The 23,045-nt window shown below is 44.9% G+C and overlaps 1 long non-coding RNA gene across 2 annotated transcripts in view; it reads left to right on the top strand.

Moving 5' to 3' along the window:
- Positions 1 to 12,226, top strand: part of LOC137340891 (uncharacterized) — a 121,225-nt gene extending 108,999 nt beyond the window's left edge. For both annotated transcript variants that reach the window (XR_010966898.1, XR_010966899.1), the window contains exons 2-4: positions 9,591 to 9,754; positions 10,150 to 10,329; positions 11,844 to 12,226. This is a non-coding gene — a long non-coding RNA (uncharacterized lncRNA). The remainder of the gene's footprint in view (positions 1 to 9,590; positions 9,755 to 10,149; positions 10,330 to 11,843) is intronic.
- The last annotated feature ends 10,819 nt before the right edge of the window (positions 12,227 to 23,045 follow it).

Genomic DNA, 23,045 nt, shown 5'->3' on the forward strand with positions numbered 1-23,045 from the left:
AATGAGCTGGTTTGTGCATAAGAGGCATAATTTCAAAGTTTGTAGATGACACAAAACTTGGAAATGTCGTAAACAATGTGGAGGATAGTGGCAGACTTCAGGAGGATAGTGGCAGACTGGAGAAATGGACAGGCACATGGCAGGTGAAATTTAATGCAGAGAAGTGATGCATTTTGGAAGGAAGAATGAAGAGAGGCAATATAAACTAAATGGTGCAATTTTAAAGTGGGTGCAGGAACAGAGAGACCTGGGAGTGCATGTACTGAAATCTTTGAAGGTAGCAGGACAAATTGATAAGGTGGTTAAAAAAGCATAGGGAATCCTGGGCTTTATAAATAGAAGCATAGAGTACAAAAGCAAGGAATTTATGCTAAACCTTTATAAATCTTTAGATCTCAGCTGGAGTATTGTGTCCAATTCTGGGCACTACATTTTAGGAAGGATGTCAAGGCCTTGGAGAGGGTGCAGAGGAGATTTACTAGAATGGTACCAGGGATGAGAGATTTCAGTTACGTGGAGAGACTAGAGAAGCTGGGATTGTTCTCCTTAGACCAGAGAAGTTTATGGGAGATTTAATAGAGGTGTTCAAAATCATGAGGGGTTTTGATAGAGTAAATAGGGAGAAACTGTTTCCACTGACAGGAGGGTCGGTAACCAGAGGACACAGATTTAAGATAATTGGCAAAAGAACCACGGGGGAGACGAGACATTTTTGTTATGCTCTGGAATGGAAGGGTGGTGGAATCGGATTCAAATGTAACTTTCAAAAGAGAATTGGATATGTACTTGAAAAGGAAAAATTTGCAGGGCTGTGGGGAAAGAGCAGAGGAGTGGGAGTAATTGGATAGCTCTTCCAAACAGCAGGTACAGGTACGATGGGCCGAATGGCCTCCTTCTGTGTTGTGTGATTCTATGATTCTATGAAAATGGCGGTAGTGTTGCATGAGGTGGTTGCACGGCGGTCCTGTTTGGCACAAAACAGCACCATCCCTATAGTTCAGCTCTACATCATGCCTGGAAGGAGGTGGATGCAGAATGGAGACTATCTCCATTAATTGTAATGGCCAGAAATTATGGACAGCGTGCCTGCGATTTCCTGAAATGCGCAACTGGTGGGCGTGGCTTCCCGCCAGTACCTGCATTCATAAAATCGGTCCTATAATCTTGGCCCATCACTTTTTCCAGCACTTAGTTCCAAAAGGTGTTAATGCCAGTATTTTTACGTTATATTCTCTATATTACAAAAAAGAACAAACTAACTAACTAACTGACTGACCGGTTGGCCGACTGACCGATCAACCTATTTACTTGCATTTATAAATTACCTTTTACATCCTCGAGACATTTTGTAGGCAAGTGCAGCAGCCAATTTGTACACAGCCAGGTCCCAAAATAGTAATGAGATAAATGACCAACTGATCTGTTTCTGGTAGCCTTGGTTGAGAGATAAATGTTGGCCTCCTAAAGAACTCCCCTGCCCTTATTCGAATCGTGCCTTGGAATCTTTTACATCCACCTGATCCAAGCAGACAGGGCCTCAGTTTAATATCTCATCCAAAAGACAACACTCCAACAATGGAACGTAGAAATTGCGAAACAAAATCAACCAAGGTCCATCTAGTTTGCCTTCTACCATCCTGGTAGTCATATGATACAATAATGGAGTTGTTGACTAATCATGGCAATCGATCTCTATCCATTAGTATACAACAAACCCAGACATGAGGCAAGGTAAACACCAGTGATGATAAGCTTTAGGAGCCATAAGTCCAAAGTCACATGTTCCTCCCAAGCATGCTATACTTGGCATGGGTCCGATAATAATGCAGAGGCGGCATCTGAGAGGGTGGGGGGGGGAGGGCGATAGCAGGTGCAAAATGGGGAAGATCATGGGATGCATGGGAATGTCCGATTTCAACAACAATACCTCATTATCATTTTACTTCCGGGTTGTACGTCTCCAATGCACATGAGCGGGCGTGATGCGCACCCTCATGATGTGATTTTACCTCATCTATTTAAAGGGCGAATACAAAAATAGCATTTGGAGGAGTTGGGAACATTTCTAGAGAGAGGAAAAGAATTTAAACATGGAGTCAGGACGGTCAAAGGCTGCGCAACGCTTCAGTGATGCTTCACTTGATATACTGCTGGGTGCAGTATGAATGAGGATGGAGGTACGATTCCCAAGCAATGGAAGAAGGAACCTGTTGCTGTAACCAAGGTGGCATGGTTAGAGGTTGCTGAGGAGATCAGCAGCAGGAGTATTGTGCCCCGTACCTGGATTCAGTGCAGGAAGCAGTTTAATGTCCTAACCAGGTGAGGAAAGGTGAGCACAGTTGCAGATTCACCTACATCCTGTAGTACACCCCCCCATCCTGTCTTGTCAAGTGTACTCCATCACATCACTCTCACAGCCACTTAAGTTTCAACAACACCCATCGTTCCCTTTCTATGCACTTCCTCACCTCCCCATTTATCCATCCACCACTGTCACTCACCCCAATCCTTATGCAATGTGATGTCACCTCAGTCAGCTCACCTGATTCTAAACCCATGTCCTCAAATGCATGCCAGTGACACTCATGATGATTCTGCCTGATAGTCACCGTCATCGAATACATCCATCGGATGAATACGTTCCTTACAGACACTCATAGGTCTGTCATTCTCCCTTGCAGGAGAAGAGAGCCCAAAATACAATGGAGATGGAGACGACTGGATGTGGCCCACCACAGATTGTGCAGTTGACATCTGCAGAGCAGCAGGCAATGGAGATAAGTGGCATATCAGTGTCCCTGGCCATCAGAGATGGAGAGACTGGGACTTCACTGCTGCATGGTGACAGCATTAAATATCTCCGACCAACATCTCATACAAGATTCAGTCATGTTGACTTGATTTCAGCAGCAAGTGAAATATGATCACCTCAATCATGCTTAAGTTTATATACTCCCCAGCCCTGGCAAACAATCCATCAGTCACCTGCCGTATGCATTTATGTGCAGCCAACTGCATGACCCTCTCTATGTCTCCTGTAGCGCCCTGGAAGGAACTGGAGGCAAAAAGATTGAGGACGGTGGTGACTTTCAGAGCCACTGGTAATGTATGGCCGTCAGGTCTAGCAGGGAGAGCAGGTCTTCTTCTGGGAGGCTGCAGATGTCCATGATCACCTGACGTGACAATCTCAGCCTTCGGAAGCACTCCTCCTCCGACAAGCTGAGCCTCTGTACACCCTGTTAGGTGGGTAGTACCTCCTGCGACCTCAACCCCTCTGTTGCTCCTTTCTCTGCTGGCCATCTACAGCTCTCTCCATAACACGCCCTTGCTGCTACTGATGCTGATTGTCTTCCTCATCTGCAGTCCAATCAATATCAGCCATGGTGCCACCCATTGTGATGTTCTCTGTGTGAACACTTCCAAACTGTACAAATAAGCCTCTCACAACAAGAGCTCTCGCCAAACCATTTTCCAATGCGAATTGAGAAAGCAGTTGTGAGCACTGAGCCTTTATTCATATCGGGACTCCTGACCTTTAACCATCCCCATGAAGTGCCATTCAATCACACCTCCGAGTTTCCCAAACCCCGGGAAATCCACGCAGGAGGCATTAATTTCAAGTCGCTGCCAAAATCTCTGGAAAGGAGCCTATTTTAAATATTATAATTACAGACCCGCCTCTCCAAAGCAGGTTACTCAGACGCACCCAAACCTGGCGCGATTCAACGGGAAGTTGTCACATTCACGGCAGGTTGGGGTCGGGTTTCACATTTTTAACAATTTATACCCACACCCCCCGCCCCCCCCACATCCACCTCCATCGTGGGGGAGGGTTAAAATCCCCTCCCCACACCTCCCGTCATGTCTCAAATTACTCATAGATGTATTCCAAAATGTTATTTTTCCAAAAGAAATCTATCTAATTTTCATTTGAATGAATCAACACTAGCAACCTCCACCACCTCCCTCAGGAACCTGTTCCCCAGATTTACCTCTCGCTCACTGAAATCTTATTTCTGCAGATTTGTTTAGAATTTACCCCCCTTCAAGCACAGTCCATGTCCATGTTCTATTGTTCTGGGCAAAGTGAAACAGCTTGTCATGGTCTACATTATCTAGTCCCGTCAGAATCCTAAAAGCAACAATCATATCACTTCTCAACCTTCTCTTTCTCAGTGAGAATATGCTCAATTTGGGTAATCGCTCGTCATAATCGAATCCCTCCATCTCCTCAATCAATCTGGTTGCCCTCTTTTGTATTCTTTCAATGGCAGCAATATATTTCTTGTACTGCGGTGACCAGAACTGCACACAATATTTTAAGTGCGGTCAGACCAATGATTTATAAAGTGGCAGGATTACCTCACTATTTTGGCTCAATATTGACCTTTTAATACATCCCAACATCCGATTTGCTTTAATCACTTTCACCGAGCATTGTTGCTATAGCATTAATTAATTGTCAATCAGGACTCCCAGACCACTTTCAATTTCAATACACATTATTTTCTTTCATTTAAGTTAAAGTCCCATCTTGGATTTTTGTCCCCATTGGAAGCACTTTGCATTTTTCTCCATTGAATTTCATTTTCTACTTGTTTGCCCAACTCCCAGGTATATTCAAATCCTTCTGTAGCTTATCCTGTTCAGCTTTGCAGTCTACCATGTTCATTAGCTTTGAATCATCTGCAAATTTAGCTACTTTACTCATGACTCCTAGCTGCAGATCATTTATGAAGATATCAAAAAGAAGTCCCAAAACAGGCTTGTGTGGGATCCCACTGGTAACATTCGTCCCAGCTGATGACAATCCTTGTATGACTACCTTCTGGTTTCTATCAGTCAACTAATTACGTATCCATTGTAAAATATTTCCACTGATTCCTGCTTTCTTCATATTCAGTTCCAGCCTTTCCAGAGAAACTGCATCAAACGCCTTGCTGAAATCCAAGTACACCATATCCATTGCCTTACCCCTATCCGAGATCCTTTGTCACACCCTCAAAGAAAATCAGTAAAATAGATTGGCAAGACCTCCCCCTCATGAACCTATATTGGCAATCTTTTACGAGTTTATGTCTATCCAGATGCTTCATGATCTTATCTTTAATAAGCTTTTCCATAACTTTACCTACAATGGCCATTAACCTCACTGATCTGTAGTTTCCTGGGTCACATTTGCTGCATTTTTTAAAAAGAGAGAGGTGTCTGGGGACTGGCCTTTCTCCAGTCCCTAGACACCTCTCCAGTATTCAGTGATTTCTGGAAGATGTGTGCCAGAGTTCCTGCAATTTCCTCCCTTAGTTCCTTAAGGTTCCTTGTATGCCTATTATCCAGCCCCTGAGATCTATTGATCTTAAATTTACACAGCTATTCGGCAACTATGCTGGCAGTAATGTGAATAGTGTCACAACTTATATGTGCAACACCCCCTCGTTCCCTTTTAGATTAAATAAGTTGCCTGTCTCGTCCTTGGTAAAAACTGAGACAATTGCACTGATGTATCAAACTCATTTGATTGTATACTCAAGTGGGACTTGAGCCCACAGCCTTCTGACTTGGAAGCGTGAGTGTTATCACTAAGTCAAAGCTGACACCACATGCTAATAATAAATCAAAATGGACTAATCCAACCTCTTGTAAATATATAGGGCTACCATTTATATGTGCTATCAATACCCCCAAGTTGTCAGTTTACCTTCCCAATTATATGCTGCTGTTTGGGCTCAAATCTTCAATCCACTATATATTTGCTCCATAACTTTTAGTTCACCACATGTGCTTTCTTGAAGATTCTTAACAATGCTCATTGTATATAACCATTAGAGTGCAAGCTGTAACTAATAAGCCTGCATTACTGTGAAGCACATTCTAGATATTCTTGTCCCACATTCACTGAACCATGTGGGGTTGATGCAACAGTTACTCAAGATGCCACTTGACACTCAGTCCTTTCTAACAAAGAGCAATTCAAAAGTCAGATTTTAAAGAGAAGCCAACTTATTCCACCTCTGAAAGAATGAGCTCTCAAGGGCTCTCAGGGAACATGCTGGATTGTGATCCGTCGACGAGAGACAAGCAGGTTGAAACCCTCAAGAATTTCCAAGTATTTTAGTGAGGTCATGCCAGGTTCTTCTTAAGAACTAAAGGGGAAGAGTGAAACTCTCACTGCTCCAAATTATTACACAGAATGGGAAATTAGCCAGTGGAATTTCCAATGCATGAGTTGCTGTTAATGCAATGATCACAGTAAAGGAGGAGGTATTAGAGAAATTGGATAGAATAAAAATAGAAAAAGAGGTACTTAAAAGGTTGGCATCACTCAAAGTAGAAAAGTCACCCGGTCCAGATGGGATGCATCCAAGGTTGCTGAGAGAAGTAAAGGTGGAAATTGTGGAGGCTCTGGCCACAATCTTCCAATCCTCCTTAGATTTGGGAGTGATGCCAGAGGACTGGAAGATTGCAACTGTTACACCCCTCTTCAAAAAAGAAGAGAGGGATAAATCTGGTAACTACAGGCCAATCAGCCTAACGTTAGTGGTGGGCAAACTTTTAGAGACACTAATCCGGGACAAAATTAATTGGCACATGAAAAAAAATGGGTTAATTAATGACAACCAGCATGGATTTGTTAAAAGCAAATTAAGTTTGACTGAGTTGATTGAGTTCTTTGATGAAATAATGGAGACGGCTGATGAGGGTAGTGCGGTTGATGTTGTGTGGCTGTGGCTACGTGGTTAAGAAATTGGCTAGGAGACAGAAAGCAGGAAAAGTAATGGTGATCGGTTGTTTTTCAGACTGGAGAGAAGTATACAGTGGTGTCCCCCAGGGGTTGATGCTGGGACCATTGCTCTTTTTGATATATATTAATGACCTGGATTTGGGTTTCCAGGGCATAATTTCAAAGTTTGCAGATGACCCGAAACTTGGAAATGTAGTAAACAGTGAGAAGGATAGCAACTGGCTTCAACAAGGAATGGACAGGCTGGTGAAATGGACAAACTCATGGCAGATGAAATTTCACGCAGAGATGTGTGAAGTGATTAATTTTGGTAGGAAGAATGAGGAGAGACAATATAAACTAAATGGTACAATTTTAAAGTGAGTGCAGGAACAGAGAGACCTGGGGTGTGCACATACACAAATCTTTGAAGGTGGCAAGACAAGTTGAGAAGGCTGTTAAAAAGGCATGTGGGATCCTTGGCTTTATAAATAGAGGTATAGAGTACAGAAGCAAGGAAGTTATGGAAAACCTTTATGAAACACAGGTGAGGACCCAGCTGGAGTATTGTGACCAATTCTGGGCACCACACTTTAGGAAGGATATCAAGGCCATAGAGAGGGTGGAGAGGTGATTTACTAGAGTGGTACCAGAAATGCGGGACTTCAGTTATGTGGCGAGGCTAGAGAAGCTGGGGTTGTTCTCTTTAGATAAGAGAAGGTTAAGGGGAAATTTGATAGAGGTGTTCAAAATCATGAAGAGTTTTCATAGAGTACATAAGGAGAAATTGTTTCCAGTGTCAGAAGGATTGCTAACCAGAGGACACAGATTTAAGGTAATTAGCAAAAGAACCAGAGGCGAGATGAGGAGAATTTTTTTACGCAGCCAATTGTAATGATCTGTAATGCATTCCCTGAAAGGATGGTGGAAGCAGATTCAATAAAACTTTCAAAAGGAAATTGGACAAATAATTGATGGAGAAAACTTGCAGGGCTACGGGGAAAGAGCAGGGGAGTAGGAATGATTGGATAGCTCTTTCAAAAAGCCGGCACAGGCACAATGGGCCAAATGGCCTCCTTCTGTGCTGTATCATTCTATGATTCTATGATTCTATGACCTGGTTATGCAAGGTCTCCACCACCTTTTCTCAACAATGAGATTTCTATTGGAAGTGGGTCGAACAAAAATTTAAAAGGCCAGTTTCCTGCAGCATGTGATCGCAGAGCAATCAGTTGCCGTAAGGAAGGATGGCCATCTGGGAACCAGCCACTTGTTCTAAATGTTTTGATATCTTCCGCCAGCACATCTAACTCTTCAATGCCCCCAGGCAATTTTTCTCCCCTCCACCAACTGTTCCTCAACTGCAACACAAACAGCATGGGCACCCACCCAAATTATACACATGTCCCTGATCGGCAAATTTGGACAGAATTTGTGTGCCAGCGAGCAGAGGTTCTGCTCTGCTATTGCTATGGTGGAAGAGTGGGACTCATGGATTTTCGCTGCCAATGGGTGGAACTTTGCATGGCCCCATGTCCCACCAGTTGCATGGGGCCTCAGAAAATGATTCATTTTGATTTCAATAGGAAGTGACACATTGATTAAAAACACAAGAAGAGCATGGGTCTTGAAAAGGAGACTCAGCTCATTGACATTTATAGGAACATAGGAAACATAGGAACATAGAAACAGTAGGCCATTCAGCCCCTCGTGCCCGCTCCGCCATTTGATAAGATCATGGCTGATCTGTGATCGAACTCCATATACCTGCCTTTGGCCTATATCCCTTAATACCTTTGGTTGCCAAAAAGCTATCAATCTCAGATTTAAATTTAGCAATTGAGCTAGTATCAATTGCTGTTCGCGGAAGAGAGTTCCAAACTTCTACCACCCTTTGTGTGTAGAAATGTTTTCTAATCTCACTCCTGAAAGGTCTGTCTCTAATTTTTAGACTGTGCCCCCTACTCCTAGAATCCCCAACCAGCGGAAATAGTTTCTCTCTATCCACCCTATCTGTTCCCCTTAATATCTTATAAACTTCGATCAGATCACCCCTTAACCTTCGAAACTCCAGAGAATACAACCCCAATTTGTGCAATCTCTCCTCGTAACTTAACCCTTGAAGTCCGGGTATCATTCTAGTAAACCCACGCTGCACTCCCTCCAAGGCCAATATGTCCTTCCAAAGTTACGGTGCCCAGAACTGCTCACAGTACTCCAGGTGTGGTCTAACCAGGGTTTTGTATAGGGATGTAACAATCAGCTAACGAGAGACTTCTATTTGATAATGATATTGCAATGACGTAATAATGTAATCTGTTGCTGGAAATACTTTGAAATATAAATGGTACATATTCCACTAGACAATGCTTCAGATGTTTTCTCTGGTCTCCTAATGCATGTTGGGATACTGTTCCATGAATTGTGATAGCCATCCAGCATCTCAACCAAGTGGCTATTCTTCATGTCTGAGCCTAGATAGTGAGTATTGGCAAACTTTTCAATCATCGAACTAAGCCCCAAACTTGTCCTCACCCAAATTCCATATGCCCATGGAGGTTGGCGTTGAAAGGGGCAGAAAACTAAGAAAATAAAGGAGCAACAGGAGTAGTATCAGCAAGCAGTTTTAGCACTATTGTGCCCTGTGTATATATTTCTTCATCATGCATCACCTCCCTCTCCATTTCCCAAGTCAATTACCTTTATTGAATAGTCTGTGCTTTCCTTACAAATATGAATTTACAATAACCCAGATTTAGCTTTTCCCATATGTGGACCTCTGCACATCAATTTTGAATACAACAGCACACTTACAGGACACTTACACTAAGTCAAGCTGGCACTTAAAAGTTTATTTTCTCACCGCTAGGTCTAAGGGGACTGAGGTCAATTGTAGCACCTCCAACTGCCACCTGACTGTAATCAGCTAACTCAGTCCAGACCAGGAACCAAACGAGGCACTTTCATCGTCTAGATGGCTCAGTGCAATGCCAGGCAGTGCATTTACCACTAAGCTAACAGTGGAGAAATAAGGTCTGTATTAATTTGATTCAGGTTAATCAACTGAACTTCAGTTCCTGTTTTGGACTTTCAAATTCACTGTATAGAAACATCCATTTAACAGATATCTGCAGAAGTAAATTTCATTTTCTTTTCTTTTTCTTTTCCATTAACTGTTTGCAATATTTTCCCTTACAAAACATTTGGCTGCCTGTGATTGCTTTTAGCCAGGTCAGTATAGTCTGAGCCATAGTCTACTTCACATCTGCCATAAATGCTACTACTCCATGACCAGCTGATGGGACGCATGGCTACAGCAGGATGAGCCAACTGTCACCTGTGCAACTTTAGCTATTAGTATCTGCCGTAGTGTAGGTATCTACCTAACTCATCGACCTGAAACGTTAACTCTGTTTCTCTCTCCACAGATTCTGCCTGATCTGCTGAGTGTTTCCAGCATTTTCTGTTTTTCATAGAATCATAGAATGGTTACGGCACAGAAGGAGGCCATTCGACCCATCAAGCCTGCGCCGGCTCTCTACAAGAGCAATCCAGCTAGTCCCACTCCCCCGCTCTTTTCCCATAGCCCTGCAAATTTTTCTCCTCAGGTACCTATCTAATTCCTTTTTGAAAGCCACAACTGACCCTGCTTCCACTACCCTTTCAGGCAGTGCATTCCGGATCCTAATCATCCGCTGCGTACAAAAGTTTGTTCTCACGTCGCTTTTGGTTCTTTTGCCAATCACCTTAAACCTGTGTCCTCTAGTTTACGACCCTTCCACCAGTGGGAACAATTTTTCTTTATTTACTTTGTTTAGACCCTTCAGATTTTGAACACCTCTATCAAATCTCCTCTCAACCTTCTCTGCTGTAAGGAGAACAATGCCAGCTTTTCCAGTCTATCCAGGAAACTAAGGTCCCTCATCCCTGAAACCATTCTACTAAATCTTTTCTGCACCCTCTCTAAGGACTTCACATCTTTCCTAAAGTGCGGTGCCCAGAATTGGACACAATACTCCAATTGTGGCCGAACCAGTGTTTTATAAAGGTTCAACATAACATCCTCGCTTTTGTACTCTATGCCTCTATTTATAAAGCCCAGGATCCCATATGCTTTCTTAACCACTTTCTCAACCTGTCCTGCCACTTTCAACAATCTGTGTACATATACCCCCAGTTCTCTCTGTTCCTGCACCCCCTTTAGAATTGTACCCTTTAGTTTATATTGCCTCTCCTCATTCTTCCTACCAAAATGTATCACCTCACACTTCTCAGCGTTAAATTTCACTGCCATGTGTCCACCCATTCCACCAGCCTGTCTCTGTCCTCTTGAAGTCTATCACTATCCTCCTCACTGTTTACTACACTTCCAAGTTTTGTGTCATCTGCAAATTTTGAAATTGTGTCCTGTACACACAAATCCAAGTCATTAATATATATCAAGAAAAGTACCCCTGGGGAACACCACTACATATCTTCCTCCAGTCTGAAAAACAGCCGATCACCACCTCCCTCTGTTTCCTGTCACTTAGCCAATTTCGTATCCATGTTGCCACTGCCCCTTTTATTCCATGGGCTTCAATTTTGCTGACATGCCTATTATGTGGCACTTTATCAAACACCTTTTGGAAGTCCATATACACAACATCAACTGCATTGCCCTCATCAACCCTCATCAAAAAACTCAATCAAGTTAGTCAAACATGATTTGCCTTTAACAAATTCGTGCTGGCTTTCCCTTATTAATCCACACTTGTCCAAGTGACATTTTTATTTCAGATTTCCAGCATCTGCAGTATTTTGCTTTTGTTAGCTACTTAAGAGCCCTGTCATCAGCTTCAGTGTGATGATTAGTAGCTGATCTACTGCAAGATGTGCAACTAGCAGCAGTCCTGAAAAATCCAAGTTCTTCATACAAATGAGGAGTCACAATTTACAGGCCTATCAAAGAGATGAGGAAGATTATTTGCCATCTTAATTCATGCATCCAGTATCATAAATTGACCTCCCCTTGTTGTAGCATGCAACTGTTCCAAATGATTCCAGGGTTTTTGCCTCCAGTATTTTCAGGAGTCAGATCCGTTTTGAGGTAAAATATATGACTTCACTTTCTGTTTCATAGGCTGACCTGTACACTTATCAACACGGAAATTGAGAAATGGATACAACCCTTCAAGTAGACCACCAGGGAAAATTGGTACATACTCTGTCTGCCACTTGATTTTTCATCCCCAGCAGCTAAACACAATAAATAAAACTATTTGTGATTTTCTTTAATAAAGGACAAGTAATCATTTTGACAGTCATAGGCAGGAGATGCTTGTCTTTATAAATGATGATGGTGAGAAAACAAATGATACAAAGTGCAAAGTGAATGTGTGCCTGTGCAGTGGAACATTCTTTGCCATCGGAACCACATTCAAACTTAGCTTATCCAAACTGGGTCAACTTCTGAAATTTTTGCATAGATTAATAATTTTCCAAATACGGCTACTTCTAATTCATTTCCAGCACTCAGTCTTAATAAGTTAATAATAATTGGGAATTTCTCTGTTGGAGATACTTATATTAACTGATATATAAGCCTTTTCAAATCATTAAATAAAGAAATCAATTCACAGCAATAATTTTAAAAGTTCATATAATATGAAACAATGCAATTGGAATGTATATTACATGTCAAAACATGTAACTGCTCGGGGAGTCCAATACTGACAAGCACCCTGTGTGCTGAAGACTAGAAATTAATGAAAGTACACTATGACATGGAACACTGAATCATTGCTACATAAGTAGCTAGAATAAAGTAATCTGGATCGGAGCCTGCTGTGTGATCGAAACTCCAATTAGGATCTGCTCGAAAGCTAAGAGCTTAATTACAGTTTTTGTGTGTATATAAAATATGTGCATACAATCAGATATGTATATCAGCATATAAACATTTATATTACTTGCCAAGGCAAGAAGGCAAAGAAGGATTGCGCTGGACACCCTGATAATATCAAATGCAAGGAGGATTGGATGACTCAGTGGTTTTCAGAGTATCTGAGCTTGGATTCTGTCCAGGCAGGTGAAACACCCCCTTTTTTTCTGATAACTCCACAGCACAAGTCTGGTCCTAATTGGGATGAAATTAGCCACTTAACTAAACAAATATTTAAGATTTACTGGTGTGGGGACTTGAACAGCCACGTTGATCTAGGGATGATCTTTGATGCTTTGGAGTTAAGACATACTGTTAACGGAAAATAGAAAGCTCTATATTGGACCTCCCTGTCCTGTACCTGACCTGAAAGTTTTTGATATTGTTATCTTTCAGTCACTGCTGACACATCACAAATTTTCTCACAAAAATACTTTACTTTGCTATCTCCCACTTTCCCTCCCTGATTTCAAGAGCCTGCTAAAAACTATGGGGGTTAAATTGGTTAACCCACGAAAACAGGCTCAGGGATCGCAGTGCGTGATTAACCCACGCCTGGTCATTGAGATGCAGGCAGCACATAACATTGTTATTCTCTGTGTTTGCTGAATGCAGCCAGTGCTCCCTGCGCTGTGAGTGGCTGCACATACCAGCAGGGGGCTACGATATCGGGAATGGCTAGCACTACTTAAAGGCAGCCTGCACTTCTTTTGGGGAGGTGCACTGCAGCTGCAGGAAGTGGTGTGAGGAATGATTCCTGGGCTGGAAGATATTGAAGAATGGCTGCGCCTGTGAGAGAGCGTGCAGCAAGGTTCTCGGATGATGCACCAGGGGCCTTGGTGGAAGAGGTGGACAGATGGAGGGCCATCCTATATCCACAGGAGGGCAAGAGGCCCACCAGACACATCCTCAAGAGGCAGTGGGAGGCTGTGGCAGACAAGATCAATGCCAGCAGCATCACTCCACACATGTGGATGCAGTGCAGGAAGAAGTTCAATGATTTGACATGAGTAGTCAAGGTGAGTGAGTTCAACTGTCAAGTGGAATCTCCTACCAACCGGACCACTTGCCTCATCCACTGCTCCACACACGACACCCCCCATCACCCACCTACCAACAAACACCTTCAATCAGTACGTAAACCTGCGAATCAGATGCTGCATCTCACCCTCACCCATTACCACTGTTGCAAGCCGCACACCCACAACACACAGGTCACACACACTGGCAGCTATTCAACCATGACAGCCACATCACCCAAACATCTTGCAAAACACTCACTGACACACTTCCCTCTTTCTTGCAAGAGAAGGTGGCGCATAACAACAGGCTGCAGGAAAGACCTGGGGGAGGACAGGCACGCCTACACGTTCTCAACCCCCATGGAAGAGACACTGCTGTCGATCATTGGGTGGGCTCTCGCTGCAGCCGTGGCCACTGGTGGTGCTGGAGGTATCAAAGATAAGGGTCTCTGCACACCTAATCCCCCTTCTCGCTTCCCACTTCTCCCTCAGCCCACAATCTTTTCTGACTCAGGTGCTGCAGGTGGTGTCAGCACACTCGTCTTACTTTCTCCTCTCCCCTCATCACGACTCAACCCGAGCCCTTTGTCATTGCAGATAGTCAAGAACTGGAACCGGCACAGTTAGAGGAGGCAGGGGCAGACGACAGTGATGATGCAGACATACCATCACTTAATCTTACACTTGCAGCCACCAGCTCAGACACTGACACTGCGTGTACTTTAGAGGCTAGGTTAGAGGAGAGATACCGGGCACAGGTGTACAGGAGCCGGGGAACAGATGCCACAGGCGCCAGCTCACCGGAGGGTGAGGTCGCACACTAGTTCTGCTGCAGAAGAGTCAGGTAATGACTTTGATGAGCTAGGCTACAGAAGAAGGCTGATGGGCGTATACAACCAAATGCTTGGTGCACTGGAAAGCATGCCAGAAAGCCTGCACACAATGTCAAGGGGCATGGTGGACACCAGATGGACTGCAGCGGTTCAAGAAGGCGGCTCACCACCACCTTCTCAAGGGCAATTAGGGATGCCCACATCCCATGAACGAATGAAAAAAAAGTCCAGCTCCAACTTGTCTCAGGGCTTTGCACAAAGCTTGGAGCCCAACCTTTCCCACATGGAACGTGTGGTCACCTCCATCTACACACCTGTAGAACCCACCATGATACAGCGTCTGATGACCGATGTCTCAGCTTCTATTGCAGCATGAACAGCAGCCAATAAAGGTCTGCATGCTTCATTTGGAGCTCAGACTGCTGCTTTGGAAGCTCAGACTGCTGCTTTGGAAGCTCGGATTGCTGCGTTACAGGCTCAGACTGCTGCTATCGTGCCTTTGGGTACCACTGTGGAATGGGGCTTCCAGGGCGTCACAGCACTCGAGCAATCTGTTCTCCGTAGATCATCAGGATTGCTGAGGTGCCACCCCAGGAGAGTGGCAGTGGCGCCATGGGAGACAAACCTGCTGTCCTCTCTCAGGATGACAGCATTCCTGCTCCCACCCCTGCCACTCCGCCAGTGCCCTTGCTGTTGCCTGTTAGCCTGCCAGACCACGATACCTCTGCCCAGGCCGAGATAGTGCAGTCCGCAGCCGGGACCCCTTGGCCCAGAGCTGCTCGAGGTCGTCCTCCGAGGCCATGTGCACTCTCCTCAATTGAAGGACAGCAGCCTTCCCCATCCATGCTCCAGCCACTGGGGATGCACCGTATAGGAGCACTAGGATAGGCAAAAGGCACATGAACAACAGGCACTAAGGGAATGCAGAAGGGTGAGTAGTCTCATTTTGTTTGCTTTATTACATATGTTAATTAATAAATTTGGATTTGGATTTGCATTTCGTGTTGACTTTCTGCAATGAGCTGAGGGAGGAAGCAATGTATAATCATAAGGAGGACGATTTGATGGTCATGTGGGAGAGGAAAGGTAAGGAGTGTGGGACTGTTGGTGAATGGGGACTTGTCCTTGAGGTTACTGGTATCTCTCATTCATAATCTGATCACACAGATCCCTGGCAGACAGGGCCTATTTACCCTGTTTCCTCCCTGCGTCTTCCTCCACTTCCTGCTGCACTTCCTCCTCCTTCACTTCCTCCTCTGTCTCTTCCTCTGCCTCCTCTTCTGCCTTTGGCTCAGGTTCTCGCCAGATAGACGGTGGCAAAGGCTGTGCCCTCATAATGGTGAGGCTGTACGTGGAGCATACAACGACAAATCTTGATACCCACTCAGCTGAGTACTGCAGAGCTCCTCCAGAGCAGTCCAGGCAGTGGAAGCGTTGCTCGAGGACACCTATGGTGTGCTCGATGATGTTCCGTGTGGCAGCATGGCTCTCGTTGTAGGCCTGCTGTGCACGTATGCGTGCGTTTCTGACCGGAGTCATGAGCCACTTCATGAGGGGATAACCCTTGTCGCCCAGTAGCCAGCCTTTGACTTGCTGTGCTGGTTGAAATATAGGTGACACGTTGGACTGCCGGAGAATGAATGAGTCATGATCGCTGCCAGGGTAACGGGCATTGACCTGCATGATGCGCTGCTTGTGGTCACACACCAGCTGCACATTGAAGGAGTGGAATCTGCAGTTATACAGGGCCTTGGTGAGACCACACCTGGAGTATTGTATGCAGTTTTGGTCTCCTTACCAAAGAAAGGATATACTTGCCATAGAGGGAGTGCAGCGAAGGTTCACCAGACTGATCCATGGGATGGCAGGACTGTCATATGAGGAGAGATTGGGTCGACTCGGCCTGTATTCACTCGAGTTTAGAAGAATGAGAGGGGATCTCATTGAAACATTTAAAATTCTGACAGGGCTAGACAGACTGCATGCAGGGAGGATGTTCCCCCTGGCTGGGGGGGTCCAGAACGAGGGGTCACAGTCTCAGGATACGGGGTAGGACATTTAGAACTGAGATGAGGAGAAATTTCTTCACTCTGAGGGTAGTGAACCTGTGGAATTCTCTACCACAGAAGGCTGTGGAGGCCAAGTCACTGAATATATTTAAGAAGGAGCTAGATTGATTTCTAGACACAAAAGGCATCAAGGGATATGGGGAGAGAGTGGGAATATAGTATTGAGATAGAGGATCAGCCATGATCATATTGAATGGCGGAGCAGGCTCGAAGAGCTGAACGGCCTACTCCTACTCCAATTTTCTATGTTTCTTTCTGTTCATGAAGATGTCCGAGTTGAGATGTGGAGCACGCAAGGCAATATACGTGCAGTCAATGGCACCGTGCACCATGGGGAAGCCTGCAATGCGAGAAAACCCTCGTGCTCACTCCTGCTGCTTGACCCTGTCAAGAGGGAACCTGATGAATCTGTTTTGGAGTGCGTACAGAATCTCAGTGCACTGCAAACTGCGAGATGTTGCTTATATCACCAGCAGCCGCCTGAAAGGAGCCAGAGCTGTAAAAATTATGTGCCATGGTTACCTTGACAGCCACAGGCAATGCTGTCCTTGCCTTGCTCTGAGGCTGCAGTTGACAAATCTCAGCCATGACCTCTCTCATGAACCACAGACGTCAGATGCACTGGTTTGATCGCTGAAGTTGAGGTAGAAGAACTGGTCCCTGAAGGCCCTCATTGGATAAGGTCTCCTGCTGAGTGCCCTGTGCCTCCTCCTCCTCCCTCTTCTAGCAGCTTGTCCTGCTCTGCGTGGCCTTTCTGCATGCTCTCAGTCACGTTCAATTCCCAGAGGAAGCCCTAGCTGGCCACCCATGTCTGGAAGCAACGTTGTTCAACACATTATTTTAAATGCTACTAACAGTACTGCAAGACGACCCAGACCACTCTCTATATAATATTGCAACTTTCTCCAAGTGTAGGAAACTTCCAAAAACACGTACAATTGTACCAGCAGCCAGAATAGCTAATCCAGCAACTAACCTGTAACTCCTGCATGATCCCTTTAATTAGCGTTGGTGGGGGGATCCTTCATGCTGTTTAAGTCCTATTCAGCTGTGCGCAGTTAGGACAGTGTGTTGGGTGGAGCGGGGAGTTCAAAAATGGCATCGGCTGTTTCAAATCAGCGTTCCCCACTGACTTACATCATAATCTCTCTACTCTACATGCTTCCGGCCTTCGTTCATGCGCAACCACTTTTACCAAGATTGCATCCTGCCCACGTCATGCCTGAAGTGCCCGCACACATCTCGGTGCTTAGGAGTCTGTGTAGCGCCTGCACAACGAGAGCTGCGCGGCCCAATTTATCCCTCATACTCTTCATTTGTGCCTTCTGTCTCACGTCCCTTCCAAATTATTCATTTTGCTGCTCAATGACCACCTTTCTGCTCTGTAAAACACTCTTTTTTTGTAGAGGAACACTGTATCAATGTGTAAGAAAAGGAGACATGTTCCATTCCCCAGTACTGCCATCCCTACAGAATACGAAACAAATTTGCAAGGGATATTAAAGCTAACAGTAAAAGATTTTATCAATATATTAAGAGAAAGAGAGTGGCTAAGGGAAATGTGGGCCCATTAAAGACAGGTGGAACTGTAATCAACAATAAAGAAATAGCACACTTGTTAAATAAACACTTTGCATCTGTCTTCACAGTAGACGAGGAGGACAAAATACCAATGGTACAAGGGAAAGTAAAAATAAATCAAGGGGAGGATCTTAATGGAGAAAATAATGATACTTAATGTAGACAAATCTCCAGGGTTTTATAAGAAGTATGTGAGGAAATTGCAGATACATTAATAATAATCTTCCAAAGCTCTCTTGATTCAAGAAATGATTGGAATCCAGGTAATTACAGGCTTGCCTGTCTAATGTCAGTTGTGGGGAAGTTACTAGAATCTGTCATTAGGGACAGAATGTCTGAGCACTTGAACAAATGTGAGCTAATCAGAGAGTGTCAGCATGGATTTGTGAAGGGTAAGTCAGGTCTAACTAATTGAGTTGAATTTTTTGAGGAGATCGCTAACATGGTGGATAGGGGAGTGTCTATTGATGTTATCTACATGCACCTCCAGAATGCATTTGATAAGGTTCCGCACAAGAGATTATTAGCTAAAATGATAGCACACGGAATTGGAGGCGACCTTGCAACATGGGTTGAAAATTAGCTGGGAGGTAGGAGACAGAGAGTAGGGAAAATGGGTACAAACTCTCATTAGCAGTTTGTGACAAGTGGTGATCCCCAAGGATCTATACTGGGGTCTCAGCTTTTCACTATATTTATCAATGACTTGGATGAAGGAATAGCAAGTCATATATGCAAGTTTGCAGATGACACTAAGTTAGGAGGCACAGTAAGTAGTGTGGATGGGAACAGGACGTTACAGAGGGGCATAGACAGATTAAGTAAGTGGGCAAAACTGTGGCAAATGTAGTTCAATGTGGGGAAGTGTGAGGTCTTCCACTTTGGATCCAAAAAAGACGAAGAGTATTTTCTAAATGGTGAGAAACTAGAAACTGTGGAGCAGCAAAGGGATTTGGGTGTCCATGTACAGAAATCGCTAAGAGCTAGTGGACAGTTACAAAAAGCAATCAAAAACGCTAATGTAATGTTGGCCTTTATCTCAAGAGGGCTGGAATACAAAGGGGAGGAAGTTATGCTTCAGTTGTATAGACCCTTTGTCAGACCTCATCTGGAGTACTGCGTTTAGTTCTGGGCATCGCACCTCAGGAAGGATATATTGATCTTGGAGGGAATGCAGCACAGATTCACCAGAATCATACCAGAGTTAGGGGGTTAAATTATGATGACAGGTTGCATAAATTTGGCTTGTTTTCCCTTGATTATAGAAGATTGAGGGCTGATCTAATCCAGGTGAATAAAATGATGAAAGGATTCGATAGGGTAGATAAAGATTTCCATTGGCAGGGGAATCCAGAACAAGACGGCATAATCTTAAAATTAGAGCCACAACATTGAGGAGTGAAATCAGGAAGCATTTCTTCACACAAAGAGTAGTGGTAATTTAGAACTCCCTCCCCAAAAAGCTGTAGATGCCTGGTCAATTGAAACTTTTAAGGCTGAGATTGCTAGATTTTTGTTAGATAAAGATATCAAGGGCTATGGGTCAAAGGCGGGTATATGGGGTTTAGGTACAGATGAGCCATGATCTAATCGAATGGCAGAACAGGCCCGAGGTGCTGAATGGCCTACTCTTGTTCCTATGTTCCTAAGTTGAGCTGGAAGTAGTTATGCCTCATTCAAGACTTGATGAAAGAAAGGCAGTATAACAGCACAAAGGCAAAGGTTGAGGGAAGTAGTAGAGAGGCAGAGCTTGATATGATCAGCGTACATGTGAAAACATACAATACTTGTGGATACTGTTGCTGAGAGGGAACATGTAGAAGAGAGGGCAAAGGATAGATATTTGAGCAACCCCAGTGGTATTAATGTGGGGAGGAAAGATTGCTGCAGATGTACTGTCTGCATTCAGATAGGTTGGAATGGAACCAATGAAGTTCCATGGATGATGGAGGAGAGGCATTGGAGGTGGACGGTATGGTTGAGTATATTGAATGCTGGGAAAGCTTGAGGAGGATTTGGAGGGATAAAGTATCCTGGTCAAAATCACAGGCAATGTCATTTGCTACTTTGGTTATGGCCAATTTGCTGATGTGAGAAGGGCAGAAGTCGAACTGGAGGGATTTAAACATGAATTTCAGGAGAGATAGCCACAAAGCTGAAAGGTGATGATGCGTTCATGGGCTTTAGAAAGGAAAGAGAGTCAGAGATGCGATGATAGTTGGAGGAAATGGATGGGTTTTCAAGGAGGGGGCATTGACAGCAGTTTTGAAGGAGGGACGGTCGATACCTGAGGAAAAGAAACCAATGATAAAATCAGCTAGCATGGGGGCCAGGAAGTAGAGTTGAGTGGTCAGTAGTTGAATAGGAAGGGGATCAAGGGAGCAGGAGGGGATGGATGAGATGAGCTGAAACTGAAAATAGATGGGAGTACTGGGCTAGAGTGGTAGGGAGAATGGGAGAGGTAGACTGGTAGAAGGATGCAGTAATGACAGCGACATGAATAGTCTCAATTTTTTTTTTATTCGTTCATGGGATGTGGGCATCAATGGCGAGGCCGGCATTTATTGCTCATCCCTAATTGCCCTTGAGAAGGTGATGATGAGCCGTCTTCTTGAACCACTGCAGTCCGTGTGGTGACGGTTCTCCCACATTGCTGTTAGGAAAGGAGTTCCAGGATTTTGACCCAGCGACGATGAAGGAACGGCGGGGTGGTGTGTGACTTGGAGGGGAACGTGCAGGTGGTGTTGTTCCCATGTGCCTGCTGCTCTTGTCCTTCTAAGTGGTAGAGGTCGCGGGTTTGGGAGGTGCTGTCGAAGAAGCCTTGGCGAGTTGCTGCAGTGCATCCTGTGGATGGTACACACTGCAGCCACTGTGCGCCGGTGGTGAAAGGAGTGAATGTTTAGGGTGGTGGATGGGGTGCCAATCAAGCGGGCTGCTTTGTCCTGGATGGTGTCGAGCTTCTTGAGTGTTGTTGGAACTGCACTCATCCAGGCAAGTGGAGAGTATTCCTTCACACTCCTGACTTGTGCCTTGTAGATGGTGGAAAGGCTTTGGGGAGTCAGGAGGTGAGTCACTCGCCGCAGAATACCCAGCCTCTGACCTGCTCTTGTAGACACAGTATTTATATGGCTGGTCCAGTTAAGTTTCTGGGCAATGGTGACCCCCAGGATGTTGATGGTGGGGGATTCAGCGATGGTAATGCCGTTGAATGTAAAGGGGAGGTAGTTAGACTCTCTCTTGTTGGAGATGGTCATTGCCTGACACTTGTCTGGCACGAATGTTACTTGCCACTCATGAGCCCAAGCCTGGATGTTGTCCAGGTCTTGCTGCTTGTGGGCTCAGACTGCTTCATTATTTGAGGGGTTGCAAATGCAACTGAACATCACCATTTCTGACCTTATGATGGAGCGAAGGTCATTGATGAAGCAGCTGAAGATGGTTGGGCCAAGGACACTGCCCTGAGGAACTCCTGCAGCAATGTCCTGGGGCTGAGATGATTGGCCTCCAACAACCACTACCATCTTCCTTTGTGCTAGGTATGACTCCAGCCACTGGAGAGTTTTCCCCCTAATTCCCATTAACTTCAATTTTACTAGGGCTCCTTGGTGCCACACTCGGTCAAATGCTGCCTTGATGTCAAGGGCAGTCACTCTCACCTCACCTCTGGAATTCAGCTCTTTTGTCCATGTTTGGACCAAGGTTGTAATGAGGTCTGGAGCCGAGTGGTCCTGGTGGAACCCAAACTGAGCATCGGTGAGCAGGTTATTGGTGAGTAAGCGCTGCTTGATAGCACTGTCGACGACACCTTCCATCACTATGCTGATGATTGAGAGTAGACTGATGGGGCGGTAATTGGCCGGATTGGATTTGTCCTGCTTTTTGTGGACAGGACATCCCTGGGCAATTTTCCACATTGTTGGGTAGATGCCAGTGTTGTAGCTGTACTGGAACAGTTTGGCTAGAGGTGCAGCTAGTTCTGGAGCACAAGTCTTCAGCACGACAGCTGGGATGTTGTCGGGGCCCATAGCCTTTGCTGTTTCCAGTGCACTCAGCCGTTTCTTGATATCATGTGGAGTGAATCGAATTGGCTGAAGACTGGCTTCTGTGATGGTGGGGATATCGGGAAGAGGCCGAGATGGATCATCCACTCGGCACTTCTGGCTGAAGATGGTTGCAAACACTTCAGCCTTGCCTTTTGCACTCACGTGCTGGACTCCGCCATCATTGAGGATGGGGATATTTACAGAGCCTCACGACTGGATGTGGCAGGACTGCAGAGCTTTGATCTGATCCGTTGTTTGTGGAATCGCTTAGATCTGTCTATAGCATGTTGCTTCCGCTGTTTAGCATGCATGTAGTCCTGAGTTGTAGCTTCACCAGGTTGGCACCTCATTTTTAGGTACGCCTGGTGCTGCTCCTGGCATGCTCCTCTACACTCTCAAATTTGGAGAAGTCCATGAGCTTCTTGCATTTGATGCTTGAGATGAGAACAGAGGGGTTGTGGAAAAGGGTTTAGTGACACATTGATTATCAAAAAAAGGAGTGATGGAATTTTCCTTGCCCGGCAGGATGATCCTGGAGCAATAGGCAGTTTTAGCTAAGGAGACAAAGCATAGTAGTGATTTAGTCAGAACTGGCAATTGGCGACAAATCCAGCTGTATACCAGGTACATCCAAGTTTGTGGCCCTCTGACTTGAGGACTGAAGATGGGCCCTGCACCAGTGAAAAATGGGAGATAGTGATTGATTTGCTGGGGACAAGGGCATCAAAGACAGCATTGAGAGAGCAATCAAACTGATGTACCGTGGCAGAGATGTAGTGATGGATTAACAGCCAAAGACAGGGAATTGCGAATTTTTTAATGAGTTTGTGAGGAAGCAGAGGGATAGTTTTCT

This window comes from Heptranchias perlo, chromosome 22 (assembly GCF_035084215.1).
Source record: "Heptranchias perlo isolate sHepPer1 chromosome 22, sHepPer1.hap1, whole genome shotgun sequence".
Taxonomy (NCBI): domain Eukaryota; kingdom Metazoa; phylum Chordata; class Chondrichthyes; order Hexanchiformes; family Hexanchidae; genus Heptranchias; species Heptranchias perlo.